General features: G+C 42.8%; 1 protein-coding gene across 1 annotated transcript in view; it reads right to left on the bottom strand.

The window, feature by feature from the left end:
- The window catches only part of ESRRB (estrogen related receptor beta), a 93,335-nt gene that overhangs the window by 37,265 nt on the left and 31,282 nt on the right, over positions 1-24,788 (bottom strand). The window lies entirely within an intron of this gene.

The raw sequence follows: 24,788 nt of genomic DNA, 5'->3' as shown, positions 1-24,788 counted from the left end.
AGAGAAGAAGGCAAGTCACTGATATCTTAAGGATGTAAAAATTAGTATTTTAAATTGTAATACAGAATATATATATATATATATATATATATATATATATATATATATATAGGGACCCCTGACCATTAGGTACAGTCGCAAACAACTCTGGGGTTGCAGCGCTCATCTCGCTCTATAGGCCGAGGGAGCCGGCCTTTGTCTGCAGACAGCTTCCGGGTCATGTGGCCAGCATGACTAAGCTACTTCTGGTGAAACCAAAGCAGCACACGGAAACGCCGTTTACCTTCCCGCCGGAGCTGTACCTATTTATCTACTTGCACTTTGACGTGCTTTCAAACTGCTAGGTTGGCAGGAGCAGGGACCAAGCAACGGGAGCTCACCCCGTCGTGGGGATTCAAACCACCGACCTTCTGATCGGCAAGCCCTAGGCTCTGTGGTTTAACCCACATTCACCACTAGCATGAGGGTTATGCTAGGTAACTTGGTTTTATTTCTTCAAAAAATATCCAAAAAACAGATGTGTGGGGTGGGGTGGGGATTTTTTTTCTTGGAGCTGAAGCCACAGAGCCACTCAGAAGCTTTCAGATTCTGCCTTGGGACAAACTTCTTGTTGTTTTAATTTAGAATTTTAATTCAGTGGGGTGCCTTCTTAGTAGCTTAATCAAACTCAGAAACGTGAGAACCTTTTCTGAGTCACCCCGGTTTACCTCACAATTCACAGTGCACACAGAGCTGATGAACACCACTAGTACATATATTTCAACCAATCTGGGTATTGTTGGGTACGTCCATCATGAACCATTTCCCACAGTATATTTGTGCATATATTATAATTATTATTAATTGGTTTAGATGCAACTAACTTATCTCGCTAGTGGATGGCCATGCAAGGAGATCTCCCAGAGCAACAAGGCATTCCCCTCTCCTCCTCCATATGCCCTCTTGTCCCCCAAATAGGCTGGGGGGTGTTGGGGGGGGAACCAGAATAATGTGGCGGGGGGAGAGACTGTTCCATCAGGCATGCTTCACTGATGGAGCAATCCCTTTAGTGTTACATTGCATTCCACCCATTAAATTCCTATCCTGTCCTTCCTCACAGGGTGATGTGCCTGGAAATGGTTGGATGAACCAAATGTTATGTTGACATCAGAATGGAAATTTTGATAATTGCCATGATTAATGTTTAGGAGTCTCAAAACCAGATAGGTGAACAGTTGTAGTGACAGATACGGAAAACTTTGCTGGAACTGGAAAAATGTTGTAAAAAATGAGAATTCTGCACTATAAAAGCCACTGGTCTGACTTTTTTTTAAAAAAAAGAATTCTTATATTCAGATTATAGTGATCATTCTAGCAAATTGTGGATCTTTTTTGTGAGGAATTATTAAAGCATTTGGGGCTTTTTTTATTTAGAAAAAAAAGAGGGACATGAAAGAAGTTTCTAAAATTAAGAAGGGTGCAGAGAGAGTGAATAGAGCAAAACCCTCTTATAACCCCAGAACCACCAAAATTAATTCACCATATGAAAACGATTAGTAGTAGATTCAGGACAGACAAAAAAAAAAGTGATTCTTTACACAATGCATAATTAACATATACAATTCATTGTCACTTGCTCAGATTGCTTTATCAATGTTAGTGTTGATAGTTAAATAAAAGCTCCATATTCCAAAGCAGTTTGCTTTAAAATAAAGATGAGGATAAACAAGGGAGGGCTGTTGCCTTCATGCTTGGCTTGCCAACTTTCTAGATGCACGTGACTCATCGGTCTAGATGACACTTGGCCTAACCATTTGTTTGAGGTTTTCTCATGCTCTTAGGTTGTTTCTTTGAAGAAGCACTATTCACCATTTATTCAATAAAACTTCCACAGTTGTTGTTGTTTTTAATGCCATTACATATTTGTTGTTCTGCTGACCCAATTCAGAATTATTGCAAGTATTCAAAAGGCACCCAAAATCTAAAACAGCAAAGTCTTGTGGGACATTATACAAGGGCAAAGTTTTCCTATTTGTCTTAGGATACATCCACCGTGAGGAAACATTTTACTTGGCTCTAGCTACTTTATGAGGAATGTGAAAGGGGGAGAGATTTGATCCAATTCTCCTGTGACCTGGCAAGGGAAACTCTATTACTATTCCTGGCCCCACATAATAGGCTCAGAGGTTCTAAACATTGTGTTCTTTTCACTTTTTTTTAAAAAAGGTCATTTCCTAAAGCCCCTTATAGGACTATAAGATCATTGCTATTCTCTGGATCTTCTCCAAATTGTCTCATGCATTTCCTGAACTGAGGTGCCCAGATAAGAACGCAGACCCTGAAACACGGACGGGACAGAGGGGCAGAGTGAGAGGCTGCTTCCTAAACATGAAGCCCAAACAGTTCTCTCTATAGCTTACCATGCCATTTGCTCTCTGAGCCATGTATCACATTGCAGATTGATATCACTGGATAGCCATTCTTCCCCTCAGATTTCTCTCAGCATGGTATATTAGCCACTTTTAGCAGCTATTATATCCATTAGCTTCTGCAATCCTCCCTACTACTCAAAAACTCATGGGTGGGATCTAAATGGCTGTGTGCAGAACTTCTCTGCGGCAGCAGGAGTTTCTCAGGCACAAGCCTCGCTTTTAGCAGTGCAGCCAGCAAAAACTCCCCAGAAGTCAATGAAGCTTCCAGAAAATGTTCCAGTGCACTGTGCATTGGAATGGGGAGTTAGGAAAGCCCATCAGGAAAGGGACGTGGGTAGCGCTGTGGGTTAAACTACAGAGCCTAGGGCTTGCTGATCAGAAGGTCGGCAGTTCAAATCCCTGCGGCGGGGTGAGCTCCCGTTGCTCGGTCCCAGCTCCTGCCAACCTAGCAGTTCGAAAGCACATCAAAGTGCAAGTAGATAAATAGGTACCGCTACGGCGGGAAGGAAAACGGCTTTTCCGTGCGCTGCTCTGGTTTGCCAGAAGCAGCTTAGTCATGCTGGCCACATGACCCGGAAAAACTGTCTGCAGACAAACGTTGGCTCCCTTGACCAGTAAAGCGAGATGAGCGTCGCAACTCCAGAGTCGTTCGTGACTGGACTTAACTGTCAGGGGTCCTTTACCTTTTTAAAATGCGTGTTCACTCACATAGAAGCTTGGATAGAAGTTCTGTTACCTACGATGAATTTCTCACAACGAGAAATTGTGCTCTGGCACTGCTTAAAAAGCAGCGGCTGTTTTCTCTGTCTGTGGCCAGTGATGGTTTGTCTGTTTGATGGTGAGGATGATGTGTCGCTTACTACAAAAAAATAACCTTACGTTTTTAAACACACACACACACACACACACACACACACACACACACACGCCTCTTACAATGGCAAATTAAAATACATCAAAAGTCTTTTTTTAATTAACTACTCAAATAATTTCTATGAATAAGTAATGATAAGACTTCAGGTGTTCAGCTCTTAACCAAGTTTTGGGCCATATACCATCTTCCGGGGATGTTGCATCATGTTCCAAACCAAAAATCTTGTGTGAGACCCGGCAGTCAAGGGATTAATAGTATTTAATAGTCATGATGCTGCCACTAAATTCAGTAGTATATGACTGGACTTCTTAGAGCTCTTTGAATGCTGATTTTATTTTATTACAGTTTGGGTTTGTTCACCACATTTCCCCTTCTCCCCCTCCTTCGCTTCTTCTCTGTCCCTCCCGCCTCTTCGTCTTCCCTGCAAAAGCAATAACTACAAGGCTTAATTTCGCAGACGTTGCTCATAGATCCTAAATTCAAATCTCTTAATGACTGCAGCTGATCTACACTGATGTCACAGAACACTTTAGCCAAGAGTACACTACTAGGTTCAAGCTAATATTTCAACAAAAGGAGTAGGGCAGGTAGTAAGATAACTTTATGGAGAAAATGAAAACACAGGTGTGGCACTCATACCTATTATAGACTCATAGACTCATTGAGTTGGAATGACCCCCCAAGGGTCATCTAGTCCAACCCACTGAAATGCAGGAATCTGAGTGCAGAACCTTACATTTGTCCCTATTAATTTCACATTTTGTTCTTGAAGTTGTTTGCAAAGATAAAAGGACCCATCGCTGATTCCTAGTGGTCCGTAGTGCAGCAGTAAAACTCCCAGCCCATTTGCAAAGCAAAGCAAGGTCTGGTATGGTTTCAAATTGGATGGGAGTCTGCGTGCTGAGATTTCTTCATGGCAGGGGGTTGGACCAGATGACCCCTGGGGATCCCTTCCAACTCAATGATTCCATGATTCTATGTTACATTATGCTTTTACATTCTCTCATTATCCCCTGTGAGCTGGCCACCTACGAAACATCAACATTTGCATCCACATTCGGCTGATTTCATTTCGCTAACAAGATGTGCATAGCTCTATGGTGAATGTGTGAATAATGTCCAAGAAGCAGTTTATACACTACTTTCCCCTAGACCACTTATTATCTAATCACATCATGAAAAGCTATATATACATTTTAATGAACACATTAATCTTGATTCTTCACGATGCTCAGTTTGTCCAACCCGGATGTGTCCCCTCAAAATCCCACTGATTTTGCCTTAAAACAACTTTTTAGTTATTTTATTTATCCATTATATTTCTTAGATGCTTTTCTCACCAAGCAACTCAAAGCAAATTACATTAAAGCCAACAATAAAAAACTAAAAATACAGGACTACAAATAAATACTAAAAACACAGCTAAACAAAGTTTCCAAATGAGCCCATTTTGACAGTGCATCAGAAGTTGTTGTTGTTAAACACAGAACAGCAGGTTTCAGGGCAGGTGACAATTTAAAATTCAGAATTAAAAACAGTTAAAACGGTGCATCAGATCCTTTCTAGCCCACTATTAAAATATATATCTCATACAATACTTTTGTAAGTGTCCTTTTGCTAAACCCTCATTTTGGCTAATCCTACCTAATGTCTTTTAGCTACTCTCACCTCAATCAATTTTCTAAATAGCCAAAGCTTTGTTATTACTGAGGGCAATCCTTTTAAAATATAAGATGGGGAAGTAAATTCATTTTAATCCTTGTTTCTGTTCCATTAACATTTCTGAAGTGTTTTTTCACTGACCATGAGGACTAGAATTTTTTTTTTTAAATTTATGGAATTCCCATGACCCCAGCATGATCTCATAAACTGCACATATGCACATCAGTGGCATGCCACCTATGGGACAAGTATTACCCAAACCAGTTTTTAAAAGATGGCATGCAATTTTGAATTAAATATACTCCTTTCTACTTTGACTTGAAAAAATTACTATAGCATCTCCCAGGCAGTTTCCACCAGAAAGTATATAAGCTGTTCTTTTTTGCAGGTGCTTATTGTGGAATAATGTACATACATATTCACAATAAAATACTTGCTGCATTTAGAAAAATACTGGTGCTTTTATATACACAAAGCTTAATCTGTGTGGGTTATGTAGCATGTAAGAATATGGTTTTGGTTGCTTAAAGGCTCTGCTGGCAAAGATATTTGAGTCCTTGCCTTCGTTGACCATGCAGATTGGCACACCAATCACAAAAGAGTCACTTGAACATCAGCTTGCATTGAAACATTGGGCAAAAACTATACCCCTATGCTGGATTGAAATAAATATTTGTTTAACCTCAGAGCTGCAGTTCAGGATAAAGAAATACCCCCTCTAACTTGGGGAGCATTCAACTATGTTAGAGTAGACCCATTAATTAACATGATTAAGTTAGGTCTATTAATTTCACTCTGAGAAAAACCTACTTGAATACCACCCGGAGGCTATAGATTATGTAGTCTGGAGTAAATTGTAATGGCTGTTAAGATGTATAAACCAAGGAAACTTTGAAGCATAAATAAAATAAAGATTGACCCTTTTAAAAGTTCAGCCCTTACAATGAAGGTAGGTGTACTGAAGTTCTGGAAAAGAAACCAATGCAGCAAGGAAGGAGAATGGTTAGCAATATATAAATTGGGGTGGTGATTTAAGCTGTTGTTATAAGCTATTCTGGTTATGAGTTGTAGACTTGTAGCACAGAGGAAACTAGTAAACTTGCATTGTCTTGCTTGATGGAAAGCACCATGGACAGCTCTGCCTGTGAGCTCATTTCAATGCAATCCATAACACAGCATAATGTGAATAGGAAGCATTAGGTAGTTTTTGCTGCACTTTTTGCAGCATTTTTTTGTTGTTTGCTTAAGAATCAATTAATTAAATTGATTATGCATTATTGGCAATATGGGCAATTGCTCAATTGCTTTGCAGCAAGTTTGTCTTGCTGTGGATCAATTAGCAAGACTGATTAAAACAAGAGTTGATAAAAATTAGTATTTTCTGAAAATATGCCTAGAGGGGGGATTTATAGAACATAAAAAAGCTAAAGGAGAGTGCTTTTTCTTCCACACAACCACTTTGCAAAGGATCGAAAAATTAAGGAAGGGCCCTATTCTGTGTAGATCCTGAGTCAGTCTCTACCAGTGAGGAACAGATATCGTTAGGAGTGAAGTAGGTATTTTATGCATTTAAATTGTGCCGTAATCTGAAGAATTCAAATTTTGACCTGTGGAGGGTTTTTTTTTTAACTTCATCTCTTTAAATAGCTCCCCCCAGTCCTCCACCTTACCTCTCACACTGCCTTTGAAACAGCACTCAAGATCAATAACAGTTTGTCAGTGGTGTGGGGCCTGCAATTTGAGACCAATGAGTATAAAACTTCTTTGGGTGCATGGAACAAGTTATGTGGTGGATCCCAGCCTCTGATTTTGTTCTTTGCTCTATCTGAATTGCCTAGTTCATCAGAGCACGTAAGGAAAGTCTATTGTATTGGTCCATCTCTCCTGGCATTTTGTTTCCAGCTGCGGTCAGCCAGATGCTTTGCAAGCAACAACCCACTACAGCAGGGGGTGGTCAACTCCAGAGACACTGCAATCTACTTTCAAATTTAAGATCTGGCGGTGATCTACCCCCCTTTTTTGGGTTCAGCTCAAAGTGGTTGAGCTTTTTTTTTACAGAGGGGGAAACCACACTATTGGGGGAAGGAACAGAGGCAGCCACTAACCTTCCGATCGCTGACAACATAAAAGCCTCCGTTTCAAAACTCAGGCTTCCCTTCTGCAACAATAGAGGCCAGTGCAGGGAGAGGGGCCCAGGGGCCTGGAAGGGGCCCGGTGATCGACCGCGATCTACCAAAGCCTCACAGGGATCGACCAGTAGATCGCGATCAACGTGTTGGACATCCCTGCACTACAGCATAAGTCAAGAAACGACATCAATCAATCTAAAGAATGCAATAAACCCAGGTTCATAGGGCCAAAAGTACAGTGACATTTGAACCAGGGAACCAGCCCAATCCACACCTTTTGCCTCCTCCACACTGTGCACCAGCTCTCTTACGACACTTCTCTCCTCTGCCTTTTACAAATCTTCCTGTGAGCAAAGAATGAATAAATCGCTTCATTTCAAACAGGAGAGTTGTTTTAGATTTTGGTTCTCTGGCTTCCTTTCAACCAATAGCAATACTTAGTAATTTTGTTTTATTTATTTGCATAATTTGAATCCTGACCTTAAAAAACTCTGTGAGGGTGGCTTACACATAGTATAGCAGAAATAGTAACAACAGTAAAACACAGTTTTAAGCAAATTACCAAGGTTATAATGCAAAATCATAAGGCAATATCAAAAACCTCAAACACATATTTAAAATTCCAGTGATTTTTTTTATTAAAAAAGTCTTTGCCCGTTGCTGAAGTAACAGTGGTAAATGCCATGTGAGCAGAGCTTTTTTTCTAGAAAAATAGGTGCTGGTACTCATCATGAAGTTTTTACATTAAGGTGAGGTGACAGTACTGTGTACCCTTGAGTACCCCATGATAAAAAGCATGGCCTGCGAGCCTCTTTTAACAGAACGTTTCATAATTGGTGGTGCTACCACTGAAAAAGCCTTACCTATAGTTGCCACCCACAATATCTGCAAAAAGGCAATGACTGTGGACAGACTTGCTTACAGAGGCAGCAAAAGGTGGGACTATAGCTCAGAGGAAGATTACATGTTTTGAATGCAGAAATTTTATATCCCTAGTGTGTGCAGCAAAAAAGATTTCAGATATCGGGCTTGGAGAAATAGCTCCACCTGAGACCTCTTCCAGCTGAAGCAGTTGGTCCTGGACCAATTGCCTGAGTTAGCCTGAGTTAAAATTGAGCAAGTGCTGTAAAAACTCTCCCATAGCCTCAAAAAGCTACACAGATTAGATCTGAATTGCTCAAGAGCACTAAATGATAGATCAACAACATCACTGTTCTTGTTATTTATTAAATTCACAGTCGCCTTCACATCAAAGCCTCTAAGTAATGTTGTTAAACACACCCAACACAATCAACTACGAAATAAACACAAGGGAAGCAGCCGCAGCAAAGCAAATGGAACAAATGGCTCTCATTCAGAACCCCAGTTCTTTTTAGGCCAAGCTTTGCTTTGAATCTACCTTCTATCACAACTGCTTTGTCGCATGTGCACTATAGACATCTTGCTGTAGGGCTAGCCATCGGGTTATGGAAAGTATATGTCCAAAGCAAAAGGTGGGGTTGATTGGAACTGGAAAAAAACAGGAGTACCCAGTCAATGCAATTGCTCCCCAACCTGGAAAGCCTGTCTCGAGACAGGGCTCCAGGGGGCAGTCTTGCTGGCAGTCCAAGGAGAACTGGGTTATATTAGGTCTATTGATGTGGAAGTTGGCCGAGACCCAGTTCTTCCAAATGAATCGAAGAAATTGATTTTTTTCTTTCCCATGGAGGAGATGGGGAGATTCAATTCCAGGCTCTGCTGTGAAGGGGTGGGGGTAGCAGATACTTGGGTCCAGACTTCTGAACAAAAATATATTCAGTAGATTAAAAACAGAGAGACTTTTCCCCCCCCTCTCCTTTCAGGGGTGCCAACTTGAATAAAATAAGGACTTGGTAGATTGGGGAAATGCTGTGGACATAGTGCACCTTGATTTCATTAAGGCTTTTGACAAAGTCCCCATGGTATTTTCATGGGGTTCTGAAATAAGACCCCCCCCAAAAAAATGTTTTCCTATTCAGAGTGAGAGCAATGCTGTTCTAGGAAACATTGCCGTCACTCTGAACTGGCTTCAATTGGCCCTCAGTGATGAATCTGACTGACTTTGAAGCAAGCATGGCGATGTCATCCCATTATATTCTGTTGGCTATGGGTATCAGCCATGCGATTGACTGAAGAAAACACAGCAATAAGAAGCAAACACAACAGCACCAGAACAGCAGTAACAGAGAGGGGAAAGAATAGCAGGGAGATATGACAAATAGGAACATTTGTGTACTTCGTGGGATTCTTTGAGAACTATTCCACTCGCACCCAAAAGTTGCACTTTTAGCCGAAAATGCCGAAGGGGCAAACCTTTGGCGCAGCCCTAGAATCCAGCACCATCTATAAGATCAATAAAAAAGCAGCCAGTCCTGGATGACAAATTACAATCTAATTCAGTGCATCTTATGGCATGGAAAGTAATGATAGGCAATTAGTTGTTTTCAATTAGGGTTTGTTATCCATGATTTTTCTGGATGTATGAATATGAAGAATTGTGAAAAGGAAGACTGAGGGTTTGGCTGTGTACGCAGGACCATATAGATATAATGGAAGAGATGCCAGCAACTAAAGACTAGAGATGGGGGGGGGGAGATGAAATCACACAAAAAATGTCTAGTTAGGGCACATTAAAAGCCGAGATGAAATGCACCAATATATCTGCAGAACCTGCTGACATCTGGGATGGAATAGGCAGCTACATAGCAGCTAAGAAATTATCTTAACATCTTTTAACTACACCCACACAACACTCAGGTGTGCATACTCCTTGAAGCTGAACCCCCCCAAAAAAAATTGTTTGAGGGGGGCCATGCCCCCTCATTGTTCATCATCTCAGGTTGGAGGAGCTGGGGAGGAGGTTGGAAGCAGCCCCTTGCCTGTGGTGGCGGCATGAGGAGGAGGAGGAGGAGGTCACTGGCCATTGAAGCTGCGCTGCCGCCATGATGTCCGGGTCTCAACATCCCGGCATGTTGACGTCCTGACATGATGTCGTCATGCTCCCAATGTCCTGATGTAACATCTTGATGTCATGTGTGTGTGTCCCCCCCCCCAATTGCACATACAAGATGTCACCTCTGACAACACCTGTAACCTCTCTATGGATTTCACCTATTTTAAATAATGCACATTAAATATAGAATGCCTATAGCCCCATCCATTGGGCTACCTGTACCAATATACCCTCAAAACAATTAACTGTATGCTAGAAGGTACTTTTTCAACACCGGCTTTAACACGTCCAGCTTAAGTGGTCATTTCCAATGCTATTTCCCACCACCGCGAAGGCTTTCACTGAGAATGTACAATGTAGGGCTATACAACATATCCCGTTCTGAGACAGTTGAAATGTATATGACCTGTATTCAACTAAATAGTTGTGTTATCCCAACAACTTTTAGCTGTGCAATGTAACTTCCCTGCCCTCTCCATGTACACATCATGCACATCACCTAAATTTGCTCAGATTGGGGAGGGGCAGAGGGGAGATACATTGTGAAGCTAAAAAGATCTTGTGTTAGCAAGACTACTTAGTTGAACATCTTTTTATCTTATCAGTAACAGATCATCCACACAACCTGTGTGTGTGTTGTTTGTTTGTTTGTTTGTTTGTTTGTTTGTTTGTTTGCTTGCTTGCTTGCTTCTAGGGGCAGCATTTTGAATGGGAATGGTGAAGTAGACAAATTTGTGCTTTGCCAGATCCTCAGCACTAATTTAACGCACCACTGCAAATGTCTTTAAAAGGCTTGAGAAAATCCAGCAGGACGTTCTTCTGCACAAGCTTCACCAAAATGCACTACCACCTGCCTGTTTAACTCCCATTCATCTCAATGTATCTACTCATTTTTAGCATTCATATTATAAACCTTCACCACAAGATCAAAGGTCTGGTCACAATATAATTCAAAGTATATGATGAGTAATTCCGAAACATTTATCTTCATAAAACTTGTTGCCATCAACACTCCATCTATTCCAAAATACCTCAAATTTCTGAAAGCAAAACAGGCAGTAGTATGTTAGCTAAGGATGATGGGAGTTGTAGTCCCAAAACAGTTGGAGGGCCGAGTTTGGGGATGCTTGCTCTAATATGAGTCCTGGCCTTACCTTCCAAGTCCTGGACTGCAGAATCCGGGACCGGCAGCCATGTGACACCGGAAGTTGCGTCGACGTGTCACTTTGAACTTCTATGGGCACCAAAAATGGCCGCTGCCGGCTTCGAAAGTCGCTTCTACGCATGTCGGGAAGTGCGTCAACGCAACTTCCGGTGTCGCTCTGCCCATCTATGGGCACCAAAAATGGCCGACACCGGAAGTCGCGTCTATGCACTTCCGGACATGCGTAGATGTGACTTTTGAAGCCGGCAGCGGCCATTTTTGGTGCCCATAGAAGTTCAAAGTGACACCGGAAGTTACGTCGACGCAACTTCCGGTGTCACATGGCTGCCGGTGAAACTGTCCTTGCATCATTCTTCACAGACACATACCGTATTTTTCATGTATAAGACAATGCTTTTTGCTGAAAAAATTAGGCAAAAATTGGGTGTTGTCTTATACATGGATAGTGAATGCAGAGGGAGGGGGACATGTGATTAATGGCAGCAGCAAGCAGGAGATTGGCAGTGGCGATTGGGCGGGTGATTGGTGGCTGCGGCAACGCCTGCTGGCGATTGGCTGTGGCTGTGGCAATTGGCGGCTGTGGCAAGTGGGTGAGTGGGCTGTTGATGGTGGCGAGTGGGCAGGCAATTGGCGGCTGCAATGAAGTGTGCGATCAGCAGTTGCTATAGCAAGCGATTGGCAGTGGTGGGCAGGCAGGTGAGAGATTGGCAGAAGTGACCTCCCCCACCCCCAAAAAGCTAAACAACTTAATTTCTTAATTTTGGGTTTAAAAAAACAAGGGGTCGTCTTATACATGGGGGCATCTTATACACACAGAAAAATACAGTAATTAGGGCCAAGTGATGCAACTTAAAATCAGCTCTGATAGCCCAATAGGCTCAATGTACATTGACACTGGCTGCATGGCAAAGCAGCTTTCCGACTGCTCTTTCAAACCACGACGTCAGTTTTGAGTCTGATATGAAATGCATACAGGGAAAATTATGGAAAGGAAGGAGCACCAAAAGGGGAGTAAGGTAAGTCAATGAGAAGAAAGCAAGTTGTGAAGTTTATGTTGCATATAAAACGGATGTGATCAAAATGACTAGCAAAGTAAATTATTCCAGCAATAGCATTCTAAACAGAGATAAGCAGGTCAAGGTGCAAATGGGGAAGGCCAGCGAAAAGAAGATTAATCAGTAATCAAGATGGGGAAAGAGCAAGACTTTGATCCAGAGTAGTTACTTTGGCCACCTCATGAGAAGAGAAGACTCCCTGGAAAAGACCCTGATGTTGGGAACGATGGAGGGCACAAGGAGAAGGGGACGACAGAGGATGAGATGGTTGGACAGTGTTCTCGAAGCTACCAACATGAGTCTGACCAAACTGCGGGAGGCAGTGGAAGACAGGAGTGCCTGGCGTGCTCTGGTCCATGGGGTCACGAAGAGTCGGACACGACTAAACGACTAAACCACAACAACAGTGTGCAGATAGCTCTGAGTCCAGTAAGCCCCTTTGCTGGTGCTGTTTCTTACTCTCTATCCCACCCAGCAAGCTGCAATAAAAGTTGAGAGACCATCTGAGGCAGTCTGTGTTGTGACATGTCAAAGAAGAATTTCTGGTCAGCCACAGTGGACCCAGGCAGGCCACTTTCCATCCCTAAAGCGGCTTGCTAGATTGTGGCCCAATGCATTAACCAAAATCTCGGCAATGGAAATAATAAATAGCAAAATCCATTATTAACCCTTCATTTATTTTAACACCCTTTAACCAAGGACTGATGACCAAACTTAGATGCGACATCAGAAATGCATAAATGTATGGGGATGGGGGGTGAGTGGGAAGAAAATGGGGATTTGGATCAGGGCCAAGTCAGAGGAGAAGGCGTTTCCCCGCTTTCACCCATGTGGGTTCCCCGATACAAACCATGCTCCCTGTAAGCCAGAGGGGGGGAAACAGACAGGTGAACTACCAAAACTGCATGCCTAAGCGACTGAGCAGGTGATCAGTGATGACGGAAGAAGTCTTAGGAGGGGTAATAATAAATATTCTGGCTTTTACATACTGAGTTAAAGCTGACAATCTAATCTGAGATTTTTAAAAGCGAATTAGAAGTCTGAACTTGAAAAACATGTCTAAGAACAGATATGAACAGAAATGACTGGATATCAACAGCACCATGAAAACCATGCAACTGAACATAATTGTATGGCGAGCGGGAAAAGGTGAGTCCAAGGGCTCAGACCTCAGGAGAGGGTGGCAAAATGGGCTATGTCAATTTTCCATTTGGGGGCAGTTCGGCCATGCCAGTCCCAAAAATCTGCAATCCGTACCATCCAGACTTTGAAACTCTTTTAAAAGAATACACACACACACACACACACACACACACACACACACACACACACACACACAATGATCCGTCAGTAACTATGATGACTATATTACTTACAAAGCCCTATCACATTAGAACACCTTTATAACGAGCAAAGAAAATCCTTGACGGACATCCTTGTCAAACGACTCCCCAAACCTGAGCCCTGCCTCTCCTGGGGATGCGAGAAGGGAAACAATTCCCTCATATGGTTTTACAGACACATCTAGGATTGGAGTCAATGGTCTATTTAAAGGGATGTTTGCTTTCCTGTTGCTAAATGTGGAAACGAACATGCCGCCCTTGGTGAAAGCTATTAGGAAGACGGCTGCCACCGACAAGGAAAAGAGATGGGGGGGGAGAGAGAGCATGTTTTGGAGACACCCCCCACCCTGCGCACCCCACCCTCCTCCTCCTCCTGCATGTCCTCCCTGCTGTGTGCGTTCCGCTTGCCCTTGGAATGCTATCACTTATTATCACACTGACTTCTCCAGATGGGGCATTTTGGCTATTGATCTGATAAATAAACAGCCTGCTCGCTCGATCAAAATGTTATTTTGCATTTCAATTACTGTTCACTAATGCAACCTTCATCCCGCCAAGAGCGCTGCTGGCAATGACACTCGACCTGGCACAGGCGCTGTGAGCAAACTCAGCGGCGGTGCCTGCTGCAAACACCTAACAGGATTACCACCCTCCATTAGGTGCATGGGAGAAGGAGGGATGGGAGGCGGCAGTCCTGCAAGGGAAGCGGACAGACGTAGGCAGAAAGGAAAGCATGGCGGAGCATGGCGGGATCAAGAAAGAGGTCACACACGCACACGTCGCAAGGTTCGACCTGGCCAACTAGATTGCTCACTAGGCCCCTGGTGGGTAACCCTGAAGTTGGATTGTGCCCAGCTGGTTACAGTGCCCAAGATTTCAATGGTATAAAGACTGGAAATCAATTTGTGGCGATGGACCAGTAATATAAACATTGAAACAGAGAAGGTGGTGTCCGCATGCTGCTGATCCTTTCTCCCCTTGTGCTCTTTTGGGATGAGAAGAATTCTTTTAAATGTTAACTGTATTCCTTCACCTCTCCTACCACCATCTCTGGCTCAGCCACAGAACTAATTCTGCTATTGCTGGGTGGGTTTTATAGCTTCCTGGGGGTGGCTGCAGGACGAAGAGACATCTTGCTCTGCCTGCTAACTTCTTGGCTATCAAAACACATGAAATTGAGGACCATGCTTGAAAAGAGACACTAGTTAAACAAACTTTCCGGGGACACAGAGCACACTAGCTGGAAACCCTGGGAAAGTGGTTCCCAACAGCAATTGTCGCGTGGAAAAGAGAAAGGCCATATAAATGCCCAAAGCTGCCCAAATGTACTTACGAAGATTAAGGAGTTTAAAACCCAGTGAGTCAGCTAGGCTACATTGCTCCAAATTTTTGAATCCTTCTTTTGAAATCTTTCCATTGACTTCATCAAAGTTCAACGTTTTAAAAGCTGAAAACAAAACACCTTGGTAGCAGATTGTTGGGTTTTGTTCTTTCACGTGAACGTTGCCAGGGTTGAAAGTCAGTATAAAAATGTTTTACAAACAAAATACCCGTGAAAAGGACACCCAGCAACTCATCACACAGCACTCTCTGATCAGTTAGGATCTGCAAAAGGTCCTCTGACTCTCCTCTCTTGCAGTTATTGATTTTTATTTATTCTTTTTTTTAAAAAAAAGTTCTGTTATTATTTTATCACACTGACTGTGTATTGCAACAATTAAAGGTCACGTCATAAAAATCAATAAAACAGAACCTCCTACCCCCCCCCAAAAAAAATACACATAAATGACAGCCAAAGAGCATAATGCCAGTTGTAAGGCACTCTGGAAAGTCCTGGAAGGCTAAACGAAATAAAAACCTTGTGTTGCTTCTTTGAAGTAAGTGTTGAGGACTGGGAAGCCTAACTGTGTTGCTTGCCCATCCTTAAGGATTGTGATGTTGCTGGAGGGTTTTGGAGCTGCAGTTCCCACCCCACCCCCCTTTCCAGTGTCCTTGCCCTATAAACCATGTCTTCCTCTCCAAGCTTCCGGGGCCCCCATATGGGGTGAGGTTGCTCACTTTCTAAAGCCAAGGAAAAGAAATGTCACTCGAGTTTGGGAGAGAAGAAGTCTGTTAAATAACTATAACCTTGAAGTCACTGGGGAGACAGTGGTGCTTACTCAAGGGCAGTCCTGGGGACAGTGTAATTAAGGGTGCATCAAAGAGAAGTTTTATTTGATTACGATCTTTACTTTAGACTGTGGTCCCAGGTGCCTCACGTGGAGACAGGAATATAGAAATGTCATACTCCTGAAACATAGCCTGATATCAGAAACCACTGAAGCTTGCATGCTACCATCTCTTCTTCTTCTTCTTCTTCTTCTTCTTCTTCTTCTTCTTCTTCTTCTTCTTCTTCTTCTTCTTCTTCTTGAAAAATCTCACTTATATAAATAGAATGTCAGATACACACAATAACTGACAATGCAACTAATAAAACATACAAATCATTGAGTTTCCATGAAAGAAGGCAAGAGAGATGATCCCCCGGAAAAAGGAAAGGGCACATCTGCATCTTAATGGCTTGTAGGTGACAACGGCCTGGAGATGCCAATAGGTCATTTATTGAGAAACACATAAAGGTTTGGTTTTTTGCTGCTTCACAAAGTAGGACCCAAACCAATGGATTCAAATTACAAGAAAGGAGATTCCATTAGGAAGAAAATTCTGATTCAACAGCGGAACACAATGCCCTGGAAGGTGGCGGACTCTCCTTCCTTGGAGGTTTACAAGAGGTTGAACGTATACACCTGTCAGTGTTTTGTTTTGTTTTGCTGTGATTCCTGCATTTCAGAGGGTTGGACTAGATGACCCTTGGGGTCTCTTCCAACTCTAAAATTCTATGAATCTGTGGTTCCCAGTGCCCTCCAAGTTGGATCTGCACTAGAAATCTTTTTTTCAGGTTCTTGATGTCTCCCAGGATTGCAAGTATAAGCAAGTGGGCAACTGCTTTTCAGCATGAGAAATATGATTAGCAAAACCATTTGTCTGATGTAATCTGTGGGTTATAAAAGTCAAGGTTGCTCCAGCAATGAAGGAACTCGCACCAAATCTCCATGTGCTGCAAGAATATATCCTTACAAAGCTTTAAGTCAACAACTTATTCTTAACCCAGGGATAAGCATAGCTGCCAAGTTTTCCCTTTTCTCGCGAGGAAGCCTATTCAGCATAAGGGAAAATCCCTTTAAAAAAGGGATAACTTGGCAGCTATGGGGATAAGGGAACTTTTGCTTCTTTTCTGCAGGCGAAACGCAGCCCTCTGAGCCTCTCTATTCAGCCATCAAGACTCTCCCTGGGCCACAGCCCTAAGCCACACCTACTCTCCCTTGGCCACACCCTTCAGCAGCCCTGCTCTATGCTCAAGTGGTTTTGCCTGGCTGGAATGTGTCCTTGAAGTGTGATAGTGCCTCTTGTTTGCTTGGGTGGAGGATGAAAATATGCAGTTGAATGGGAATGCAGGGCGTAGAAACCTCTGGCTTTTGCATGCCTAGAATGTACCCTACAATACAAAGTAGGAGTTGCATGCATTGCTCTACCCAACACTGGCATGTGCCCTCTGGAAATCTCATGCCTGCCTTAAGCCCAGCTATATAAAAAACATCAAGTGTTAATTTCTGTCCACATGTACACAGAAGCCAAGGGATGTGATTGTTCTATAAATATTCAACCCCATTTCTCCAGGCAAATATTTCCCCTTTGTTATGAAACTTGAAAATCACAATGGGTTATTTTGGGTGCTGCTCTAGAAACTGAACACATCTGGGGAAGAGGGATGCCAGAGCAATGCTATCGTTGTCTCCCATTTCATAGAAGTATATACCTGTATTTCTCTGCAAGTCATGATGCCATGGGACGCCAGATATGAAGAAGTGTCTGACACCAACCTAAAAATCTGAACTTTGCAGGGTGGGGGTGTTTCTCTTATTTGAAAGTACGAATTAGTAAAAAATGTATTCGCGCCTGACATCTGCTTCTCTCCTATAGGCAAAGTCAGGGCTGTTGAGTTGTGTGTGTGTGTGTGTTTTTAACTGATTATCAAAGTTAGGAAACTGTTGGTAAGCTAAGAGTTAAAAATAAACAAAGCCATAGGAAAATGTCACATTACATAAATGAAATTCTCGGTATAATACAGTGAACTGAGCGAGATCAATATGATGTGTGAAGACAGAGAATCTATAAACCCACAACCGCCAGCCTCAACTACCACATAGATCCCAACTCTTACTGCCTCTGATGTGATCGGTACCTTGAGCCCAGCTTCTTGAGGCTAAAAGGCACAAGAGCATTTAGAACCAAAAGTTAATGCTGTGTTTAGCTACCTCTTGCACTTCAAAGATTCTAAAATGGGTAGATTTCCGCAGTTCATTCTGTACCGGCAGCTTTTAATAAATGAACACAGGGAAGCGATTGCAACGCATGCTCAAGTCATACTGAACCAAAAGAAGGAAGAAAAGCTGTCCAATATCTTACGCTGGACCCTTGGTACCACTCACTCTGGAATACAGTGGAACCTCGGTTTATGAACACCTTGGTTTATGAATTTTCAGTTTATGAACGCCGCGGACCCATCTGGAACGGATTAATTCATTTTCCATTACTTTCAATGGGAAAGTTTGCTTCAGTTTATGAACGCTTCAGTTTATGAACAGACTTCTGGAACCAATTACACCCATGCTTCAGTTTATGAACGCTTCAGTTTAAGTACTCTGCGGACCCATCTGGAACGGATTAATCCACTTTCCATTACTTTCAATGGGAAAGTTTGCTTCAGTTTATGAACGCTTACTCCGCGGACCGTCTGGAACGGATTAATTCACTTTCCATTACTTTCAATGGGAAAGTTCGCTTCAGTTTATGAACGCTTCAGTTTATGAACAGACTTCCGGAACCAATTGTGTTCATAAACCGAGGTACCACTGTATAGCTATAATGGAGAAAATTACACATAATTCGAGGTTTGAACAAGGGCTAGAACCTCCAGAAGCTTTTCATATGATGTGGCGTGTTTTTATGACATATACAATGGAACCCTCATTTTCAAAACGACCCTTGTCATAAGCCTAGAAAATCTGGATCTATACTTGATAATCTGATAACGCTGATAATCTTCACTTGGACTTTGATACTTTAACCGATGTGCAACAATACCCATTCTATGTGCCTATTTTATAGTTTTGTGTTTTTTTCCCCCTCTTTTAATTTCCATCTGTTATTATCTTTTATACACATTATAAAATGAAATTAAATACATTTTCAAAAAAGCTAACCCAAAACCAAGTAGGAAACACTGCCTGCTGCTTCTCTGGCCTTCAGGGAAACAGCTCTGATCATGCTCAGGACCAGTGTATGATTCTGATAGGCTAACACTGCTGCCACTTAAGCAGTCCTGACTCCTCCTGTATCTGCTATAGTGGTTGTGCCAGATGGGCTCTTACCAACAGATTGTCTATGGCAGGCATCCCCAAACTGCGGCCCTCCAGATATTTTGGCCTACAACTCCCATGACCCCTAGCTAAGAGAACCAGTGGTCAGGGATGATGGGAATTGTAGTCCAAAACATCTGGAGGGCAGAAGTTTGGGGGTGCCTGGTCTATGGCATAAGAGCTTTCCTACTAGGGCTGACTTTCTCGCAGCCCAATCAGTCACATGGTTTTTCTGCTTGGAGACACCTGGTAGGGACCTCTTTGCCACAGCAATGCTTTCAGGTTGGAATTAGCTGAGCAGTGCAGAGAGCTGATTGGTCAGAGAACAGGAGATTGACAGGAAATAGTGGGTGGCTTTGAGGAAATGTTCAAAAATTGCTTGACATTTTCAGTGAGAGAGCTGTGCTCCAGTGGCCTGGTGAATCTGCCTCCACTGCCTGGATCTCCAGTGATGCTATGGGCAGATGAGGCACACCAATGGAAGTGGTCCTTGGATTAGAAGGGAGACACATTTGTAGTCCAAATGCCAGGGAAGTAAGAACTCCCCTGCAATTGATGCTTGAGAAGTTTGGGTCACAAACATAGGGATACCATATAGTTCACCCTAACTGGTAGAAGGAGGCTTGGATTTGCAGCCAGAACAAGGGTGTGTTCCCTCTACTATAAAACAGCTCCAAAGATCTTCCAAAGCACATTCCCCTGGAAACGAATGAACACCAGTGTCTGTGGCAAAAGGCTGAGATTTAAATCATGCCGATAATTTGTACTGGAGTTTGTTATAAAGAATGTACATAGATACCATGGCATCACACAGATGGAAGGGACCCTACAGATCAATCTTATTTTTCTTCCATTATCTTTCCGCTACTCTATCTTCGCATGCCCATTACACATCTTGCAAGACTCTTCTGACCCCAACTGCTTACATTTTCTGTTGTTATGCTCCATCCTCATCAGCTTCAGACAGAGTTTGTACCTGAGCCCTCTAGTGTTCTGACCTCATCTGCCGTGCACTGATTCAGCACTTTAGGTTGCTATCTATACATTTGTGCTGTATACAAAAATTGACCAATTTGGAAACATCGCACAGCTCCAAAATCAGATGGGTAAGAAAGAAACACAAACGTATAATTCAGACTGGATCTGAATGACCTTAAAATAAGCAAACGGTAGCATAGAAGCCATAGTAATTCAAGAGTTTGCTGTTTAATGTGGCCATAAAAGTGCATGAAATAAACACACGTGACACGAGAACCTAAACATGATGTTAAATGCACCTTTGCGTGTACAGGTTTTTTTTTTTAAAAAAAAAACCACTGTTGTTGTTGTTGTTGCCACCACCACCAGCATCATTTATCTGTCCTACACACAAAGGTCCAGGGGCTGGTCACATCAATTTAAAACACATCATTAAAAATAGTTTAACACAAATTACAATCTCAGGAATAGGTAAGTAATAAAAGCAGGCAGGCAGAAGAATGAATTCTCAACGAATGTCACTCTGCATAAGGGGCATGTTTAGACATCTCCCCCCCCCCCCATCATGGTGTCCCTATAATGGTGATCTCCTTATACTGTATATGGTTGCCGTTCACTTAACAGTGTGCAAAGAAAACAAGAGAGCTGTGTTTAAGGATACCGCCGCACTGTATCACAGCAAAGACAAAAACTCTCCTCTACTCCAGACACTGAACATCCTGGGCCCCGCTGGCAACAATTCCATAATACGGCATGTTCCAATGTATCTGTATGTACAATATTGCACAGAGATACATTGCTGGACCCTATTAAGAGTCTTTTTACAAAGCCCACACACTTTGCCTATCATAAGGATGGGCATTTTGCCACTGTTCCAAAAAGTGAGCCATGAAACAGAAGACACAACTGATTTAAAATGAGAGCGCATAAGGAGGGTGTGCCTTTGTCAGAGGCATTTAAACAGAGGGTGGATAGCAGCCTACCAGGGATGCTACAGCTGTGGAATTTCTCCTGCGTCAATAGAGGTCGGGGACTAGATGACATCTGAGGTCCCTTCCAGCTTTATGAATTTATAAAATCATCCATATAGTGTCACTGGGATGTTTGCATTGGCTTCTGCTGGCTTCGTATTGACTTGCAAATATTGACCTGGACATTAGAGCCCCTTTAATGCACAGTTGACTGAAATCTCTTCCCTATTGGCTTCAGCCATGTCATCTCCTACAAAAATAATAGAGCAGTGAATTTTACCCTCTGCTTAAGGAAGGATTGTTTGAGACTCTAAAATTATATTATTTAGCCCATCATAACCGTTATAGAGTATTTGATATAGTGTTCTGATTTTCTGTGTCATTTGACTGACTGAAAGGTGATGGAAGAAGCACCCTGGTTTGCATTCATTAACATGAATACTTGCAGTTCCTGAGAAGATGGAAAGCAGTTAATTAAATAGATTTTTAGCCTGACGTGGAGGGGGGATGCCAACACTAAAAGCAAGGTTTGGTAAAACTCTTACACAAAATACCTGTTAACACACTAAAATACACTTTCAGGATTTCAATTAAACCTAACCTGACTAACAACAATGGGATCCCAAATTAAAACAGTTCACAGCACTTCCAGAAAACACTCAGTCTCAAACTTTAGTGAGTCTCAGAGGAAGGGAACTCTTCAGTTGCCCTCCTCATACAAACATTGGGCTCCTCCAAATGACCTATTTACTCAGCATTCATTTTGGTTTGCTTGCCCAGAGATTATGTGGAGGTTAGATTATATTCAGTCCTCATTGAGCATTCATCCTGATTTGCTTACAGGGTGTTTATACATCTTCATGCTAGTGATTCATTCATCCCTCACTTTTCAATCCATTTCCCCATCAGTTTGCTAACTGTATAAGGTTTGTTGGGGTTTTTTAAACCAAATTTAGCAACAAAGCCTTTTAATTGCACAAACCCAGAGTTACAGTATGTGCTTCAATCCCTTCCTCAAAATCCTGACAGCCTGGAGATGTCCATAGTCTGCAGATAGTATATTCAAGAGGGTGTTCTTAAAATTACATGATCAAATGTAAGGGTCTCCAAGGTATTTAAGGAATTTATAAAATCAGCAGCTTTAATTGTGCCCAGAAAATAAAAGTGAACCAGTGAAGGTGCTACAGCCCCCATTATTTGACCAAATGCCCATCAATGTCATTTTAGTGCAATCATAACAGTAATCTAAGTTTAAGATTATTATGACATGAATGATCCTTGTTAGATCTTAACTTGCTATAGCAACTGGAAGATTGTTCATTTCATTTTGCTAATGCTAATTTTGCCGTTTCCAGAGCCGTCTTTCTTAGGCATCCCCAAACTGCGGCCCTCCAGATGTTTTGGCCTACAACTCCCATGATCCCTAGCTAACAGGTCCAGTGGTTGGGGAAGATGGGAATTGTAGTCCAAAACATCTGGAGGCCGAAGTTTGGGGATGCCTGGTCTTTCTCATACAGCTTAGTGGTTCGTTGCGCCAGGGCGCTGGCCTCTCAGGGGCGCCCAAGCGAGTGGGGGACCTGTGCGGCTTTGCCAGCGGCCTCCCCTTTCCCTGCATGCCCGCCAGCTGCTCCCCATCAAACATATGGCTGGCGGGCGTGCAGCTTGCCTTCCCAGCCTCCGTGGGAGGAGAGCAATCCCTGCACAGAGGCTTAGGATAGAAGCTGCACCCCAGTAACTAGATGGCGGGCAGGCGCATAGCTTCCCTCCCAAGCCTCTGCAGGGATTGCTATCGCACAGCGGCATGGGGGAGAGTTGTGCGTGCACCCCCTCCATGGCTGGCAGTGCACAGTTTTGCGCTCTCCCCCCCCCCCACTATCCATGGTAATTTGGGGGCGCTGAGCAGATATTTGCACCCCGTCGCTGCATCTGCTAAAGACGGCCCTGGCCGTTTCCATTTCTGGGGCATCTGCAAACATGCTAAACTTCCCTGCTCTTGTTGGACCACACAGTATAGGATCAGAATTCAAGGCAATGCAGGTGGTGTCTCTGTGCAAATATTCAGAACAAACTGGAAGAATAATCAACACAGAAAACTCTTACAGGGATTTAAAGGAAACATCATTTCAGGATGGCCCACAAGGTGAAAGAAAGCCGGATTGCACAACTGGACTGTCTCACCAGAGTGGTGCATGCTCTAGTTATCTCCCACTTGGACTACTGCAATGCACTGTACGTGGGGCTACCTTTGAAGGTGACCCGGAAACTACAACTAATCGAAAATGCAGCAGCTAGACTGGTGACTGGGAGCGGCCGCTGAGACCATATAACACTGGTCCTGAAAGACCTACATTGGCTCCCATTACATTTCCGAGCACAATTCAAAGTGTTGGTGCTGACCTTTAAAGCCCTAAACGGCCTCGGCCCAGTATACCTGAAGGAGCATCTCCACCCCCATCGTTCTGCCCAGACACTGAGGTCTACCACTGAGGGCCTTCTGGCGGTTCCCTCGCTGCGAGAAGCCAAGTTACAGGGAATCAGGCAGAGGGCCTTCTCGGTAGTGGCGCTCGCCCTGTGGAACGTCCTCCCATCAGATGTCAAAGAGGAAAACAACTACCTGACATTTAGAAAACATCTGAAGGCAGCCCTGTTTAGGGAAGTTGTTAATGTGTGACATTTTAATGTATTTTAATTTTTGTTGGAAGCTGCCCAGAGTGGCTGGGGAAACCCAGCCAGATGGGCAGGGTACAAATAATTTATTATTATTATTATTATTATTATTATTATTATTATTATTATTTGAATCCAAGAAACCACCACAAGTATCCTGCAGACACAATTGCCACTCAAATGAAGTGATTCTTGTCACAGCGAAGTTGGATATTTGGTTAAGTTTCAGTCATCTGACAATGAATTTGGTTCTATCTGATACCAACCTAAAACTCAAAACTGTCAAGTTTCCTTAATTCTAGATGAGAGGGGCTCACCCTGGTAGTTTTATTGAAATAGATAATCCTGGTTTACTTTCTCATCCCTGATTAGTGCCATTGGTTACAGTTACTTCGTGGTTGGGGGAACGCACTGAGCAGGAGTTCAGAACCTATATGCTTCCAGAGGGTATTTTAATTTAAGCCATTTTAATTTATTGAGACAAAACACAGCCTTGTAGCACCTTAGTGACTAAGGCTGTGCACAAGTCCCTGTTTGCTCTGCATCCAGTGTGCTCCCACCACTAGTTTGGGAAAGGGTACACACATGGTGTTAGCCGCAGTACACATCTATCCTGTAGTTTCTTGGGAAATTCTGCATTTTGATGTGTTTTTTCCCCAAACCAGCTTCAATCCAAATTGAGAAAAATGACACCTGGGCTCCATTTTAATCTGGTAATGTGTGCATTATTTATTCATGCATAAAAACTGATGCCAGAATGAATCTGAAACTCTTGAAGGTATTACAAGACTTTCCGTCGTTGTTCAGACTTTACCTTCCCATCTACTTCCTTTCCCCTTTCCCTGGACTGTGAGGTCTCCCTCCCTTTGAAAATCAAAGAAGATGTAATGGAGAAGGAGTCAAGGTGTTAGGTTATGAGGTGTAGAGTATCCTGTCGGATCACAGCTTATTTTAATCAATCGACTCAAAAAATAGCAGCAGGGAGTAATTATTAATAATCAAGGAAAATTGGATTATTTCTCTGCAGTGCGGTGCTGACTGGATAGAGATGTAGGTGCAGAACTAAAGTTCATTGGTGCAATCCACAGAAATAAAAGAGCTGA

The sequence above is a fragment of the Zootoca vivipara genome, chromosome 1 (assembly GCF_965207765.1).
Source record: "Zootoca vivipara chromosome 1, rZooViv2.hap1.1, whole genome shotgun sequence".
Classification (NCBI taxonomy): domain Eukaryota; kingdom Metazoa; phylum Chordata; class Lepidosauria; order Squamata; family Lacertidae; genus Zootoca; species Zootoca vivipara.
The sequence above is the reverse complement of the archived record's forward strand: the minus strand, read 5'-3'. Positions and strand labels throughout refer to the sequence as shown.